This window comes from Panicum hallii, chromosome 9 (assembly GCF_002211085.1).
Source record: "Panicum hallii strain FIL2 chromosome 9, PHallii_v3.1, whole genome shotgun sequence".
Taxonomy (NCBI): Eukaryota; Viridiplantae; Streptophyta; class Magnoliopsida; order Poales; family Poaceae; genus Panicum; species Panicum hallii.
Window position 1 is genome coordinate 31,993,491 of NC_038050.1, and position 18,781 is coordinate 32,012,271.

Sequence of the window (18,781 nt, forward strand, 5' to 3'; positions counted from 1 at the left end):
TACAGGAAGTGCGCAAATTGGAAAGCAAATTCTCCGGCCTGGAGGTTCATCATGTATTGCGGGAGCACAATGTTGGCGCGGACACCCTGTCCAAACTGGGGTCCACGCGTGCCTGGGTCCCGACGAGAGTCTTCGTCCAGGAGCTCAAACAGCCATCCATCAAGTCTTCTCCGCAGGTAACCATCAACGTGGGTCCCCAACAACCCGATCGAGAGGTTATGGTGTTGCAGGAGGACTGGCGAGAGGCTTTTGTCGACTTCATTCGAGACCAACAGCTACCAACGGGAATCGACGCCAAGAGCGCAGAAGCAGCACGCGTCTCACGAAGAAGCAAGGGCTTCGTCCTGGTCGACGGCAAGCTCTATCGGCGTGGCGCTCGGTCAGGAGTTCTCATGAAGTGCGTCACAAAGGAAGATGGTTACGACATACTGCGGGAGATCCACGAGGGCGTCTGCGGCAACCATGCGGCTTCAAGAACGCTGGTGGGGAAAGCATACAGGGCCAGTTTCTGGTGGCCCACCGCAGTGACCGATGCGGAGGATCTCGTGCGCAGGTGTCAAAATTATCAATTCTTCGGCAAACAAACTCATGTTCCCGCTCATAGCCTCATCACTATACCACCATCTTGGCCCTTCGCTTGTTGGAGTCTCGACATGATCGGGCCCTTCACAACGGCACCAGGCGGCTTTACCCATGTGCTGGTGGCCATTGACATGTTCACTAAGTGGATCGAGTACAAACCGACAGCCAAGCTCACGCCAGATCGGGTCGTCGACTTCATCTCAGATATTTTGCATCGTTTCAGCTTTTCCAACACCATCATCACAGACTTGGGATCAAACTTCACGGCAAACCAGTTCTGGGAGTTTTGCGAGAATGCTTGCATCGCAGTTAAATATGTCTCGGTTGCACACCCAAGGGCCAATGGACAAGTCGAAAGGGCGAACGGCCTGATCATTGACGGCCTCAAGAAGAGACTTTATGATGAAAATAGCAAGAAGGGTGGCAAATGGGTGCATGAGCTATCACACGTCGTCTGGGGGCTTCGGACTCAGCCGTCCAAAGCCACAGGTCAAACACCTTTCTTCCTTGTGTATGGATCTGAAGCCATTCTACCGGCCGATATCATGTGGAGGTCTCCAAGGGTCGAAATGTACAACGAAGGCGAGGCGGACGAGGCGCGGTAGTTAGAGCTCAATTCTGTGGAAGAAGCTCTTTGCACCGCTCTTGTCCAGTCAGCTCGGTACCTGCAGGGGATCCGGCGATATCATGATCGCAACGTCAGGGAGCGGTCATTCAATGTTGGCGAATTGGTCTTGCGTCGTATTCAGGACGAATCTAGCCTACACAAGCTCAACTCAAGGTGGGAGGGCCCGTTCGTCGTCAAGCAGGTTACAAGGCCAGGGTCTTATCGACTACAATTTCCTGAGGGTCATGACGTCCTGAACTCCTGGAACATTCAGAACCTGCGCAAGTTCTACCCTTAAGTCGAGGCCCGGCGATCGCTGAATCCCCGAGGGCTCAGAAGATCTCCTTTCCCCGAATCAATTTGGAGGCTATGAGCCACATGACTCGGGTTGTACATTCCTTTTTACTTACACGACGGCCATGGTTGCGTGCAGACATATATATATAAATCGACTTCTTGTCGTGAATGATGTGGGGGCTACGGCCATGATCATCTCCTTTCGACTCCCGTTCCTGACGGAACCCTCGGCTCCGACCAACCCCTCTACATATCGAGTTCCGCTGCGACCTTGGATGGTCACACGCGACAGCAGTCGCATTTTTCTTTCCGACACAGTCGATCCGCTCGACTGGCTTACACCCAGTACGCTGGAAAGGCTCGCATAAAGAGCTATCTCGACTACATCTTGAGTAGCTGCACTCAGAACAGTCTTGTTTCTGCTAAAAAGAATGGCAAGCCCGCGGCACCGCCCGCACCTGCTCCTAGCAAGCTCGATCCGTCCGTCCGGGTCCTGCCTAGCTTACGGAGCACGCTCACAGCAGGAGCGACTTTCGACTACACTCAGAGTCGCCGCACTCGGGGTAGTCCTGTTTTTCTGCCCTACGCATGGCAACCTCGCGATGATGCTCGCGTGCTTTCCTAACAAGTTTAGACCCGCTCGATCGAGTTGTGGCTAATCTGTTGGACGAATATTAGCTACCCTTCGGGTCGTTGCACCCAAGGAAGCGTCTACTACTTAAGTCTTGTAAGCCTGGACCCCACTTCAGCTAAGGCACGCAAACAAGTAGAGATATCGCGTGAAGCATTTTCATACAGGAACAATTACTTGTTTCTCATACCCTAATCCTGTAGTACACTGTGTACAATTCATTCTGCTACAGGTTGGGCTCTCGCAGGTACTCGTCGAATCGCTCGTCCGTGCAGTCCGTCGCCATCCCCTGCGCAAAAATGTCTAGCTGCGCGTTTGGCAAGAAGGATTTCACATACGCGAGGGCATTACTCACGCATGCGACTGGAGCCTCAGATAGGAACTTGACCACTTTCTTCGGGGCTTCGCGAAGTCGCTCCAGCAGGGGCCGCGAGCTCGCTTCGCCTTCTTCTAGTGGATCCACCATGTCCACCAGCTCCTGGGCGGCCCCCCTGAGGTCCTCCAGCTCCTTCCGCTGCTGCTCGTCCTTCTCGCCCAGCGTTTTGATTTGCTGAAGCCAGTCGATGAACTGTTGTTCAGTGTCGCCAATCACCTTCTGCAGCCTTTCGACATCATCTGTATGTCGATACAGCATATTCTTCATGTCAGTAAGCAGCTCCTCTTTGTGTTTTATTACTTTTCTAAGCTCTGCGGTGAAGATATTTCAGCAACTAAGGGAAGTTACCAAGGCAAAGTACTCGAGGGAAGCGAGGGCCTACCTTGGTGCGCTTTCTTCTCTGCCTTGAGCTGCTCCTGGTACTCCGCTTGTTGCTCCTTGAGCTGTTTTTGGAGCTCGGAGTTGGCCTTCTCGAGGTTTTTCAGGTCATTCTTGAGCAGCCAAGTCTCTCGAGTTCTTTCATGCTTCAGCATATCCAGCTTTCGCTGCAGATAGCAGTTCTTCGTAATTTCTTCGGAGACGCGCTTGTCCAGGGCAGCTACCTCTCGCGCATCACTCACAACCGCACTGAGCTTCTCTGATTTTTTCTGGGACTTCGTGATCACATGCTGCGCAAAAGGCGGAGATTGAGTCAAAACAACTCATCAATATGCACAACCGGAACATCAACCAAGTATTACCATGGAAAAATCGTATAACTCCTTGAAGGTGCTCTTGAAGGTCCTCAAATTCTCTGCTGTCAGCAGGGGGTCATCCACCAGGTCGGTGGTGATGACGTTCTTGTACCCCGGCCCGGCCCTCAACATCTCACGGGGATTCCTCGAGGATCCGGCGACATCTCCGGGCAGTGGTTGCTGGACAGCTGCAAGTCCACAATGTCGTCAGTATACTGTGCCCAGACCTCGGTAGCCGGTCGCTGACAGATACGCGCGTACCTGTGCCATCGGTAGGAGCGGCATCAAGGGTTTCGACTTGTCCTCCGCCACCAGTTTCGGTTTCATCTCGTCGGAGCTCGGGAGGCGGCAAGTCGGGAAGCGTCGCATCTGCTTCAGGGGCCAGCTCCGTGGGCACTGGCTCTCCGGGCGCCGAGGGCTCGGAGGCCGCAGCAGCGGGGGCTGGCTCCGCACTGGAAGGATCAGCCCGAGTTGAAGGCCCTGGGGCTGCAGTAGTCGTGCCCGGGTCCAGCTGAAGCTGCACCGCGCTCGCAGCCCTGATGACGTCGAAGTCATCGTTATACAAGCTGGCAAGAGCAAGATTTTCAAGCGTCGGAGGTAAACTCACAGTGTCGACTTCTTTTTGGCGGCCTTTTTCACCCGCAAGGTCCGTCGCGGAGTCTCTGTCGCCGGCGGCGAGGCTTTACCGGCCGATTGAGTGGTCCCCGCCACGGCAATGGTCACCGCAGCGACGGCGGATGGGCCCGTTCCCACCCCTTCGGGTTCGGTCCCGGGGGGCAGAGCAGGAAGGCTACAAGTGGATACTGTCAGTATTCAGTGCTACTGATACTTAGCAACTGTGACAGAACCAACTTGAATTATACCAGCTCAAGTACGCGAGTCCAATCCCGAGGGCTCCAACGTGCTTCAAACGGTATAATCCCTTGGCCTGTCGGGTAACGTCCCGATAAACCACCGATACACAGGATCAAATAAGGTTACCTCACACGAAGGTGAGTCCAGAGATACAATCACCAACACATTTTACATCACAAGGAATTACATGATAAGAGTTTTCAAAAGTAACACGAAATTTCAAACTTAGAGAAAACAGTACAACTGTTGAAGTTTTGGCTTTTGGCAGCGGAAAACATACGCGATGATTTACAATACGTCGTCAAGACGGATGCCATGCTAAGCCCGGGCACGACATCACTCGAGATCATCAGTATTGGCCCGGGACGGATCCCATTCCTCGGACTAATCTTCTGGAAGAGCACAGGGCTAAGACGGGGAAAGAGTAGGGTCTTCAAAGGCTTTACCTGAAAAACATAAAACTAGCAAGGCTGAGTATACTAATACTCAGCAAGGCTTACCCGGGGTTGGGTATACTTTAGCCCATAACTAGACTCATGAAGGCATTGTGAGGGCTCTAGGTTTATTTTCAGCTGAAATGCAACTAAGAGTATAGTCTACTTTCAAGTTTTAGCTTTCAGATTCTAGTTTGATTAGTCCTCTAGGTAAGCACCTATACTAAGCAAGCAATGTAGATATTCCCATCCATCAAAATTATTCCATTGAATATTACACTTTTTACTCGATGTGGCAGAAGGGATAAGCAATCTCAATCCTCGTGAGAGGCGGACGATTCGAATCGAATTTAACCTTGCAAGGTAAACCTAACACACACGCTTGGAATACCAACAGGGTATTCCGAAGCAACCGTTTCCCTCATATTCCGGGTTATGGATCAGGGCCACCACAAGCGACTGCAGGACCGTACGCACACCCTATATGTGCAGGACATACGTCTGTAGCGCGACTACAAAACCCGTATTCCTGTCTGCCATGCAGAACGTACTCCCACACGTCGGTGCGTGTAAACATAAAATAAAAGTCGAGTGGTGGAGACAAGTCCATTTGCCGGGCCATTCGGGTACTAGGCTTACCGCTTACCATATTTCGCGGTATGTGGCTAGTACTTTCAAACACTTAGCCACCACTACCACATGGATCGACCTTATCAACTTTTAACAAAACAGACAGGGTAAAACTTCAGGTCATGATGCAGCACATGACCCTGTCCGTCATCCTTATAGTGATTGCAGAAATGTAAACATGCAACTCCTATATCGCGCGAGTGACGGGAAATCACTCGACTTTTACCGGCCCTATTTAGCAGAGCATCTAGCCGATATGGACTCAGGTTCAATACATTGGTTCCTAGTATCAATGCATCTAGGGTTTTCATTACAACTCCTAGACGTAATGCATAAGTGTAGAATAATAGACGTAGATTGCAGTGTAAATAAAGTAGTGGGATATGTCCGGGGCTTGCCTTTACTGGTGGGTCTGAAGTCAGAAATGTCAATATCTTCCGAACTTTGGTTCGGGGCTTCAGTTACTCTCTTGGTGACGTTCACTTGGTCTTCAGGAACATCTTCCGTAGACTCCGGGGAGATCTCGTAGGTACCGTTGCTGAAGTAGTCGTATCTACATGTAATGCAACATTCCATTCAAGCGTGCACACAAAACTACCTTACTTTACAATTCAATTGCAATCCAGCACTCATACAACATACTACTTACATATCAACCAGAAAGATCTGAACTAAACTTAGATAGAGTTTTGGAAGGATAACTAATTAGAATCGGCTACTTGTTGAGGGTTACAACAGAGCCGATTGGAAACAACAGAGGTTTAGCCGATGGAAAGGTGCATCGATTTCCTAGGTGATCGATAAAAGCATCGATTACCCTGGCAGAAGGATGATTCCTAAAACAGTCGTCTTAACTGAGATGTGCTTAAGTGTTATTCTAAGTAACTAAGTGTGGTTATATCGACTCGATTACATCAACACAACAATTGAGTGACGTATAGCCGATTGGAGTGTGGTTAAGGGTATATGGCTGATAGATATATAGCCGATCTCTCAGTCGATAAATCGACTGATAGAGGTGTGTGGATATGGAGATGGGAGAACTATGGATTGATCGGCCATAACCGATATGGTAAACGATTAGAATCGGCTTGGATCGGCCGATGGCAAGAATCCTAAGATCGTGGGTATCTTTCTGATACATCGACTCTATGCAGTCGATGTAGAACAGACAAAAGAATTGTGTCGGCAGTAGCCAATACTAGAAAGGTAACAATCGTATCAGCTAATCAGCCGATGGTAGAAGTATCGATTGACAGCTGTTACGCAGAAACATCCTAAACTCAAGGAAAGCGGATGCTTAGCGGCTGAAGCATAACCGCAAAGGGGTAAAAGCTAAGCAGCAGAAACACATAAACTAACAGGGATTCTTTTACGAAAAGGATCTTAAGGAAACGGCAATCAAGACAAGGATAACATCTTGACGGCAAGGATATAAGCACCAAGGTGATAAGATCAACTAGATATCACACTCTATAATTTATCTTCCAGCTATATCACATGCATACAATACAAGGTATAATAAAGCACTCATTTCCTAATATTTAACTTAGCTCACAATCCAAAGACTTTCAATTCAAAATTACAACATAAAACTTGTAGAGTTTGACTTAGGGTTTCAAACAAAAACTGTTTTCGTAATTTTATGAACTTCTTACGAAAATCTATGAAATATAGAAGTTCACCGATTTGAAATACAAACAGCTTTGGAAATTTTACAAAGAACACCTTAGAACTTCCTAAAACATAGCAATCAAGTCTTTGGTCGGAAAAACAGATAATAGGAAAAATAATGACGATACTTCGGTAAAGGAATCGCCGGTATTAAGAAGATTCAGCGAATCAGGGCAAACCTTGGGGTAGCCTGGGTTATGAAGAAGAATATGCGGAAAGTAAATTCCTGCGGTGAATAGGATTGACGACGATAAGATGAGCTCTACGATGACGAGATCCTGAGGATGACAAAGAAGTTTGCCGGGTAGGGTTGCCGTGGGTGGAAGATGGCCTGTTGTCTTGTACACGCACGCGCTTGCTGGATCGAGTCGAGCCGGTCACCGGTAGAGCACTCTCGCTCGTATCCGTGGACGTGCTGGTCCAAATCCGTCCGGACCTTCGCTTTCGCCCCACCGCGCCACACTCGCCCTCTCTGCCTCCGCGAGGGCCATGGTCTGCTCGCACCTGACCACCTCCAAACCCTCCACGCAAAGTTCACAGTGCAACCTGATCTCATCCACTGCTTTCTCCTCAACGGCCTTCGACGTCTTCTACGCGCGGCTCTACTGCCCCCTGGGCGGGTCCGCCCCGAATCGTCGCATCGCCGCACCTCCCGCACTGCGTGCGACCTTCCTGCTCGCGGTTGCAACATCCGCCCGACGGCGTCCTGTACTCTTGACGCCTCGCCCAACAGCAGGACTCTCACGTTCTCTAGCACCACGCGTATCGGCACTTCGTCGAACAACTGAGCTGCGTCCTCGATACGGCCATCGCGTTCCTGCCTCTCGCGCAATAGCTCTCCACCACAACTCCTCCTGAGCCGCCTAGCTCATGCTCGCGCCTTGTCTGCTCTCGAGCCGCGCACCAACGCCGGCCTGCCGCCATCCTGCGCACCGCTGGAGCCGCGCCGAGCCGCTCTCGCGCAGCGCCCAGGCCTCCCGCGCGCGCTCACTTCTGCGCGCGGTCGAGGCCGCTGCCTGCTCCTGTGGCGCCGCCCGAGTGAACAGAGGGAGGGAGGAAGAAGCAAAGTGGAACTTGGATGGAGCTGCCGGTTGGGGGAACGGGATAAGACAGAGACGCCAGGGGAGAAAAGAATTAGAGGAGAAGGGTGAACAGATTTCCCCAAGGACCTTTGCGTAAATACAGAAAACTGCAAGGGCATGAGCGTAAAACAAAATTTCCCGTTGATTTAAAACCCAAATGAAGAAATGCCCAAAACGAAAGTTGGAGAGTTTTTCAAACTCTACAACATTGCTTTAGGGCTCAACTTCAAAAACTCAAAATTTATATTTTTACGCGTGAAGTTTTGAGCAAAAGTCGGATTTGAATTGCTTCTGTCCTAAAGAATAAAATTTTATAAAATTCAGGACCTAAATGCAAGCATTTATGACACGTCATAATAACGGGATAGACTCGTCATGATGACTTGCACTTTTACACTTTAGCCCTGAGTAATTTTGAAAGTACTTTTGTAAATCAAATATTTGCATAAAAGGACTTGTATTTTTATAAAATTACGTAAACACCCTTAATTTTTACCATTTTACTCAAAATTTTTACACACTTCAACACACACATTTCCAGTGCAACCTTTTGAGTAAATATATATTTTTACAAAACATAAAGTAAGAAAAACATATTTGCAAAACCACCCTTGCCTTAATCCAAATACATTTTATAAAAACAACCCTAGGTTTTTCTATAATTACAAAAATACCCTTTTTATTTGGACTTTTAAATTTTCAAAAATTTCACATAACATACACGAGCTTTATACAAACAAACACATATTTCACACTAACAAAATATATGTCTAGTTTACAAACACATGAACTGTCACAGCCCTCCCCCCTAAAAAGAATCTCGTCCCGAGATTCGGACGTAAGGCTCTAAAGGGAAGAGAAGCAAATTACCCATTAGAAGTAGCAGGAAGCAATCATACCGGAGAAGATTGATATTAGTGGTAAAAATCATTGGAGTATGACAAGATAAGAGAGGAAAAGGTGATCAAGTTTTTATTGAATTGAGATCACAATCATGAGGATGATAAATGTCGGTGACATTCATCACAAAACTCATGGATAACAAGTGAGGATAGCATGAGAGTTTGATAAATGATGTTTGAAACATTCTTGCTCAGAGTTTATTACCTGAATGATTTGGATGAGATTGATTGTAAAACATGTCTATTTATACTGATGCAATCAAGGGATAATGACAAAATGCTCTACTCCGAGTGCAATGCTCGATATATAACCATGAATGTGATGCACTGTTGAGATGTATGATTGCATTGATAGTGCACCATGAGGATGAGGGATCCCATGCACGATCGAGATGATGCATATGACACAATGCAATTACCATGATGTTGACCAAATGATGCATACACTATGATGCAAGGATGATGATATTTGCAATGTATGTACGTATGAAAGGCATGACGTATGATGCATACCCTCATGAGTTAATGATGCATATGACTCGCATCCTACAACCGTTCTTTCGTAACTAACACCTGGGTAGTCCTATATCCTTAGACAAAGATTAGAAGTTAGGACACTAGTAAGGTTGCAAAAGGAGAGATTGCAGTGGGGTTATGTCACATATACCTAGTCACCAGTGCGCCCCTAATGGCTCAATCATATGGCTGCAGCACACATGAGGCCTTAGGTTCCGACACGGCATCATGGTTATGTGACTAAACACCACCACAAAAGAGGAATAGCAACCCTGTAGTGCCAATAGCACCCAGATAGATCTTAGGAAACCCAAGACAACCCGAAGTTGTTCTGGAGTGGGTATATTTCCACCACTCGATCTTTATGTCCCCGTTAGTTAGTCTACGGATTGTCGATGACAATGCAATACTATGCACTGACTAAAGATGATATATGCTATGATGCATGACTTTTGCCATAAACCTTTTTATTTTACTCAAAATCATCTGAGCAAAAATTGAAGATGCAGCTCTCAGATGTTGTAACCAGAATAGCCAACGATATAAGGTACAACACCAAGAGAGGATAGATAGATCACTAGATGATGGATTGAAGGGTTTGATGGTAATCATCAAAGTTTAACCATCAAAGGAGAAGTTTAATGGTTCTGCCGAAACAAATTTAAAACAAAATCAAGGATTTGATTTGGCTGTCAAGCTAAGATCGGTGATAAGGTCCAAACATGATCCAATCCACTTGATTCATAAAAGACTTTCCCAACTCTAAGATAGCCTAGCAGATTACATTGGCTCCTTTAACACAAAGTCTAGGCAAGCATTCAGATACAAGCACATATTTCAGTACATCATCGTAATAACCAAGGCAATCAGGTCAATCCAAGATGTCATGATGTATGCACGTTCTATCGTCCTCACTAACAAAAATAACTGCCAAGTAATCTTGGTCTTACGTGGTTAAGTACGGTGGCATCATATAAATACGTCTCTCCCTATATATATACTAGTCGTTCTTACGTTCAAACTTACGTAACGAGGTTAGCGTACCTGCAGGAAACCACAATATGTATATACTGAATCTTTCATGCCAGCATGTCATGAAAGCGTCCCCAAACATTACTGTTCACTATAGAAACAGCATCTGTACAATTACCGCCGTACAGACAACGTTAATATACGTCGTCGAAACAACGTATTCACGGGGGTACCGCAAAAATGCGGGGGTATGATCTGCGATCGCCATACCCTGCGCCGAACCATATACTCCCAATGTAGTCAATCGAAATTGGTACATTGGCAGCATCTCAAGTAGGCCACTGCTTGAGAAACAGCGTTCGGTTCGCATCACCGACAGGAAGGCCAAGCTCCCTCAGTTGGCTGAGGATCCTTACCTTCTTACCTCATCGTCGAAGATGTCGTTACAGAATATAAGGTTGAGTTGTGCATAAATTTAAATTTTTGACAGAAAAGTAATGCTGGTAGTTAGGGTTATATATATATACTATAGCCACCTCTATTTCCCTTATAAGCATTACCCTAGGGCTTTACGTACTAAGCATAATCCTTAACGAATCCAACGCGGTTTTGCCAAACATTTTGGTGGTCAAACTTTTATACTGAAAGCATTTTTAAGGTAAAATGTATCTCCAGAGTAACCTTATAGCTCTGATACCAGCTGTGACAGAACCAACTTGAATTATACCGGCTCAAGTACGCGAGTCCAATCCCGAGGGCTCCAACGTGCTTCAAACGGTATAATCCCTTGGCCTGTCGGGTAACGTCCCGATAAACCACCGATACACAGGATCAAATAAGGTTACCTCACACGAAGGTGAGTCCAGAGATACAATCACCAACACATTTTACATCACAAGGAATTACATGATAAGAGTTTTCAAAAGTAACACGAAATTTCAAACTTAGAGAAAACAGTACAACTGTTGAAGTTTTGGCTTTTGGCAGCGGAAAACATACGCGATGATTTACAATACGTCGTCAAGACGGATGCCATGCTAAGCCCGGGCACGACATCACTCGAGATCATCAGTATTGGCCCGGGACGGATCCCATTCCTCGGACTAATCTTCTGGAAGAGCACAGGGCTAAGACGGGGAAAGAGTAGGGTCTTCAAAGGCTTTACCTGAAAAACATAAAACTAGCAAGGCTGAGTATACTAATACTCAGCAAGGCTTACCCGGGGTTGGGTATACTTTAGCCCATAACTAGACTCATGAAGGCATTGTGAGGGCTCTAGGTTTATTTTCAGCTGAAATGCAACTAAGAGTATAGTCTACTTTCAAGTTTTAGCTTTCAGATTCTAGTTTGATTAGTCCTCTAGGTAAGCACCTATACTAAGCAAGCAATGTAGATATTCCCATCCATCAAAATTATTCCATTGAATATTACACTTTTTACTCGATGTGGCAGAAGGGATAAGCAATCTCAATCCTCGTGAGAGGCGGACGATTCGAATCGAATTTAACCTTGCAAGGTAAACCTAACACACACGCTTGGAATACCAACAGGGTATTCCGAAGCAACCGTTTCCCTCATATTCCGGGTTATGGATCAGGGCCACCACAAGCGACTGCAGGACCGTACGCACACCCTATATGTGCAGGACATACGTCTGTAGCGCGACTACAAAACCCGTATTCCTGTCTGCCATGCAGAACGTACTCCCACACGTCGGTGCGTGTAAACATAAAATAAAAGTCGAGTGGTGGAGACAAGTCCATTTGCCGGGCCATTCGGGTACTAGGCTTACCGCTTACCATATTTCGCGGTATGTGGCTAGTACTTTCAAACACTTAGCCACCACTACCACATGGATCGACCTTATCAACTTTTAACAAAACAGACAGGGTAAAACTTCAGGTCATGATGCAGCACATGACCCTGTCCGTCATCCTTATAGTGATTGCAGAAATGTAAACATGCAACTCCTATATCGCGCGAGTGACGGGAAATCACTCGACTTTTACCGGCCCTATTTAGCAGAGCATCTAGCCGATATGGACTCAGGTTCAATACATTGGTTCCTAGTATCAATGCATCTAGGGTTTTCATTACAACTCCTAGACGTAATGCATAAGTGTAGAATAATAGACGTAGATTGCAGTGTAAATAAAGTAGTGGGATATGTCCGGGGCTTGCCTTTACTGGTGGGTCTGAAGTCAGAAATGTCAATATCTTCCGAACTTTGGTTCGGGGCTTCAGTTACTCTCTTGGTGACGTTCACTTGGTCTTCAGGAACATCTTCCGTAGACTCCGGGGAGATCTCGTAGGTACCGTTGCTGAAGTAGTCGTATCTACATGTAATGCAACATTCCATTCAAGCGTGCACACAAAACTACCTTACTTTACAATTCAATTGCAATCCAGCACTCATACAACATACTACTTACATATCAACCAGAAAGATCTGAACTAAACTTAGATAGAGTTTTGGAAGGATAACTAATTAGAATCGGCTACTTGTTGAGGGTTACAACAGAGCCGATTGGAAACAACAGAGGTTTAGCCGATGGAAAGGTGCATCGATTTCCTAGGTGATCGATAAAAGCATCGATTACCCTGGCAGAAGGATGATTCCTAAAACAGTCGTCTTAACTGAGATGTGCTTAAGTGTTATTCTAAGTAACTAAGTGTGGTTATATCGACTCGATTACGTCAACACAACAATTGAGTGACGTATAGCCGATTGGAGTGTGGTTAAGGGTATATGGCTGATAGATATATAGCCGATCTCTCAGTCGATAAATCGACTGATAGAGGTGTGTGGATATGGAGATGGGAGAACTATGGATTGATCGGCCATAACCGATATGGTAAACGATTAGAATCGGCTTGGATCGGCCGATGGCAAGAATCCTAAGATCGTGGGTATCTTTCTGATACATCGACTCTATGCAGTCGATGTAGAACAGATAAAAGAATTGTGTCGGCAGTAGCCAATACTAGAAAGGTAACAATCGTATCAGCTAATCAGCCGATGGTAGAAGTATCGATTGACAGCTGTTACGCAGAAACATCCTAAACTCAAGGAAAGCGGATGCTTAGCGGCTGAAGCATAACCGCAAAGGGGTAAAAGCTAAGCAGCAGAAACACATAAACTAACAGGGATTCTTTTACGAAAAGGATCTTAAGGAAACGGCAATCAAGACAAGGATAACATCTTGACGGCAAGGATATAAGCACCAGGGTGATAAGATCAACTAGATATCACACTCTATAATTTATCTTCCAGCTATATCACATGCATACAATACAAGGTATAATAAAGCACTCATTTCCTAAGATTTAACTTAGCTCACAATCCAAAGACTTTCAATTCAAAATTACAACATAAAACTTGTAGAGTTTGACTTAGGGTTTCAAACAAAAACTGTTTTCGTAATTTTATGAACTTCTTACGAAAATCTATGAAATATAGAAGTTCACCGATTTGAAATACAAACAGCTTTGGAAATTTTACAAAGAACACCTTAGAACTTCCTAAAACATAGCAATCAAGTCTTTGGTCGGAAAAACAGATAATAGGAAAAATAATGACGATACTTCGGTAAAGGAATCGCCGGTATTAAGAAGATTCAGCGAATCAGGGCAAACCTTGGGGTAGCCTGGGTTATGAAGAAGAATATGCGGAAAGTAAATTCCCGCGGTGAATAGGATTGACGACGATAAGATGAGCTCTACGATGATGAGATCCTGAGGATGACAAAGAAGTTTGCCGGGTAGGGTTGCCGTGGGTGGAAGATGGCCTGTTGTCTTGTACACGCACGCGCTTGCTGGATCGAGTCGAGCCGGTCACCGGTAGAGCACTCTCGCTCGTATCCGTGGACGTGCTGGTCCAAATCCGTCCGGACCTTCGCTTTCGCCCCACCGCGCCACACTCGCCCTCTCTGCCTCCGCGAGGGCCATGGTCTGCTCGCACCTGACCACCTCCAAACCCTCCACGCAAAGTTCACAGTGCAACCTGATCTCATCCACTGCTTTCTCCTCAACGGCCTTCGACGTCTTCTACGCGCGGCTCTACTGCCCCCTGGGCGGGTCCGCCCCGAATCGTCGCATCGCCGCACCTCCCGCACTGCGTGCGACCTTCCTGCTCGCGGTTGCAACATCCGCCCGACGGCATCCTGTACTCTTGACGCCTCGCCCAACAGCAGGACTCTCACGTTCTCTAGCACCACACGTATCGGCACTTCATCGAACAACTGAGCTGCGTCCTCGATACGGCCATCGCGTTCCTGCCTCTCGCGCAATAGCTCTCCACCACAACTCCTCCTGAGCCGCCTAGCTCATGCTCGCGCCTCGTCTGCTCACGAGCCGCGCACCAACGCCGGCCTGCCGCCATCCTGCGCACCGCTGGAGCCGCGCCGAGCCGCTCTCGCGCAGTGCCCAGGCCTCCCGCGCGCGCTCATTTCTGCGCGCGGTCGAGGCCGCTGCCTGCTCCTGTGGCGCCGCCCGAGTGAACAGAGGGAGGGAGGAAGAAGCAAAGTGGAACTTGGATGGAGCTGCCGGTTGGGGGAACGGGATAAGACAGAGACGCCAGGGGAGAAAAGAATTAGAGGAGAAGGGTGAACAGATTTCCCCAAGGACCTTTGCGTAAATACAGAAAACTGCAAGGGCATGAGCGTAAAACAAAATTTCCCGTTGATTTAAAACCGAAATGAAGAAATGCCCAAAACGAAAGTTGGAGAGTTTTTCAAACTCTACAACATTGCTTTAGGGCTCAACTTCAAAAACTCAAAATTTATATTTTTACGCGTGAAGTTTTGAGCAAAAGTCGGATTTGAATTGCTTCTGTCCTAAAGAATAAAATTTTATAAAATTCAGGACCTAAATGCAAGCATTTATGACACGTCATAATAACGGGATAGACTCGTCATGATGACTTGCACTTTTACACTTTAGCCCTGAGTAATTTTGAAAGTTACTTTTGTAAATCAAATATTTGCATAAAAGGACTTGTATTTTTATAAAATTACGTAAACACCCTTAATTTTTACCATTTTACTCAAAATTTTTACACACTTCAACACACACATTTCCAGTGCAACCTTTTGAGTAAATATATATTTTTACAAAACATAAAGTAAGAAAAACATATTTGCAAAACCACCCTTGCCTTAATCCAAATACATTTTACAAAAACAACCCTAGGTTTTTCTATAATTACAAAAATACCCTTTTTATTTGGACTTTTAAATTTTCAAAAATTTCACATAACATACACGAGCTTTATACAAACAAACACATATTTCACACTAACAAAATATATGTCTAGTTTACAAACACATGAACTGTCACAGCAACTCGTCAAATCGGCAAATCAGTACCTAGTGGACTCGACTTCTTGCGCCTTGCGTTTGCGCACCAGTCGATGGCCCTTTGGTACCAGTGGTAAAGCGCCGGTCAACTCCACGCTCTAGTCGGAGGAGTTGTCCCGGCGCGATTCTCCTTCGGCTCCTTCTCCCGCCTGCGAGCCCGTGCCTCCGGTGGACTCGCCGCTGCGTTGAGCTGCAGCAAGGCGAGCCTTCTTGGCTGCAGCGGCAGCAGAGGGGAGGAGGTGATCCGGTCGGGGGATGTCAGGCTGCGGCGGGTAGCTGCTGTACAGTTCCGTGTGTCCCTGCAGAAAGTTCTTCAGTTAAGTAACAGTGCAAAAGCATTTATCTTCAGCAAAAGAAGTCGAACTCTTACTAGTTTGGGTGGATTTCGTGCGGAAAACAATGTGGGCACATACGGCACGGCGTCCACGTACGGCACGGCGTCCACGTCTAGCAGCACCCGCTGAACCCGCTGGAGCGCGACATCGTCTGGCAAATCCTCTGCGCAGATGCGAGAAGGATCAGCGGGGCCTGTGTACTCGAAGCCCAGGTGATGGCGCTGCTGGATGGGTTGGACGCGGCGTTTGTAAAATGCGAACATGACGGAGGCACCGGTCACTCCCTTCTTCTTCTGTGCCTCAATGACGTCTAGCAGCTCTCTGACTCGATCCATTTCCCCGCCGGAGGGTTCAAGGTTCCATTCTCCCCTCACTACCGGGGGTCTGCTCGACTTCGTCGGAAGATGGGGAGCATGGTTTTCGATGTAAAACCAATGGTTTTTCCATCCAGGAAGATTTGAGGGGAATTTGTACGAAAGGTATTTTTCGCCGGCCTGCTGTCGCAGTTGGATGCCGGCACCCCCTACTACAGACAGTTTCTTCGTGGTAGGTTGGGGTTTGACGCGGAAGAGAAAGCGGAATAGATCCCAGTGGGGTTCGATTCTAAGAAAGGCTTCGTAGAAGTGGATGAAAATGGAAATGTGGCAAATGGAGTTAGGGTTGAGGTGATGGAGCTCAAGCCCGTAATAATAAAGAAGGCCACGAAAGAAGGAACAAGTGGGGAGGGCCAATCCTCATTCGGCAAAATGGAGGAATGTGACGATTTCGTCGACATTCTCCATGGGGAAAGGTTCACGGTATGAGGGGCGCCAGTTGACAAGGTTCTTTTCTTGCAGCAACCCCTCGGAAACTAGTTTGTTCAGATTGATGAGGGAGCACTTACTGTGTATCCACTCCGCAGTTGATGGCTCTGCCTCTTTCTTCTTTTCCTCGATCTCTGACTTCTTGGACGCCATCTCCGATGCGCTGGCCACGAGATGCTCGGGGGCTGCAGGGAGAGGGGCGGGAAGGTCGGAGCGGGAGGATCTCCTTGGGAGGATGGCGGTGGCGCTTGGCTCAGATTGGGGATTTTGGTGGCTTTTGGCGGAATGTGGATTGAAAGCGTGGTTTTTTCCCTACTGTTGTTGCGGGGTTAAATAACCAGCAGGGTGGGGAAAAGTTACTGTTCCGAAGTTCAGGAGTCACTTCCAAGAATATTCCGACGTCGAGAGGTCATTTGGTGGATTGTTTGGATTAAATATTCGATTAACCATTTTTTCAGGGTTAGTTAGCCCGAAAAAAGGGGTTTTTCGAATTAATAATCTAATACCCATCATCTGTACCATCATTTTGGTAATTTTGCAAGTTGTCATTTTTTGCCTGCATGCCACGGTTGTTGGATCCTTATCTCCAAATTTTGTGGGATTTGGATTCAAGGCTCGGGGGCTGCGGGATACGTGGCATCGACTACTTATTTTTCAAATTTCTTTGAAGGATAAAGAGGATTACAGACAAATGGGACCCTCAGCCTGATTCTTCGACTCAACCTAAGGCTCGGGGGCTACTCCATATGGAGTGCGATTTTTAAATCATACGCCATAACAAAAATTCGGGGCATGAGCACCTCATAGCTTCGATGCGGCCAAGCAAGTACTCGAAGAAGGTTTTTCAAGATGAAGCTCCAGAAGAAGTCGAAGACTGCTTCAAAAGTACTCGATAAGCCTGCAGAACTCAGCTACGAAGAGCTCGGGGGCTTGTCAGACCCGGGGCCACCAGGCTGGGCACATAACATAGTTTAAAGAGGTCTAAGAGATTAAGTCCGTCTTATCTCTTATTCGTTTTCTTTATCTCTTGTTTATCCCGTTTAAATAGGAGATAGAGCTAACCAACACGGAGGGGATCTACTCGAGATATGTTCTGGTATGATCTCTCAGCGGAGGTTGGTTAGCACCTTTGTAACTCTGGCCTCTCGGATATATAAGGGAGGTCAGGGACCCCTCTAAAAATAGAAGATCATTAGTTCATTCTACACCAAAGGCAATACAAACCACCATACAGGATGTAGGGTGTTACGCATCTTGCGGCCCGAACCTGTCTAAGCTTTGTGTTCCTTGCACCTTCGAGTTCCTGATCTCGGCGTCCCTCAACCCAAAACTTACCACCTTGGGTATATCCCGCGGTGGGCAGCCGGTTAAACACCGACACCTAGTTTTTCCGATACAAACTCAGGCACAATACATAGGTTCCTAGTATTCATGCATCTAGGGTTCCATTTCAACTCCTAGACTTAATGCAAGATATAATATATACATATAGAACTGCATAAATGTAGTAATTTGAAATACTGGGTTATGCACCGGGGCTTGCCTTCTTGAGCAGGGCTGGGGGCAGGAGTGTCAAGGATTTCCAAACTTCGGTTCGGAGCTTCAGTTAGAGTCTCGACGACGCTCACTGGGTCTTCAGAAAACCCTTGCTCTTGTTCTGGGACTAGCTCGTAGTCTCCGTCGTCGAGTGTCGTTGACTCTATATGATATGAAATGATTTGAATTAGTTGGTTCTCGAGTTAAGAGTTTTATTTCATGATAAAGTTGCAATCTAATAGATTAAGACACACAATTTCATAAAGCAAGAGGTTTAAATATACTATTGGCATCCTAACTCAATTACCCTAATTAGTTGAATTAATTGAATTAGGTTGGCAAGTTTGATTTTTAATTTGAAATCCCTAAAGGTTATGGTCTTGAATTTTTGTGGATAAGCTTATGCCTAATGGATGAGTTTACTATGAATTTCTCATAATTTTCTGAAAACAATTACT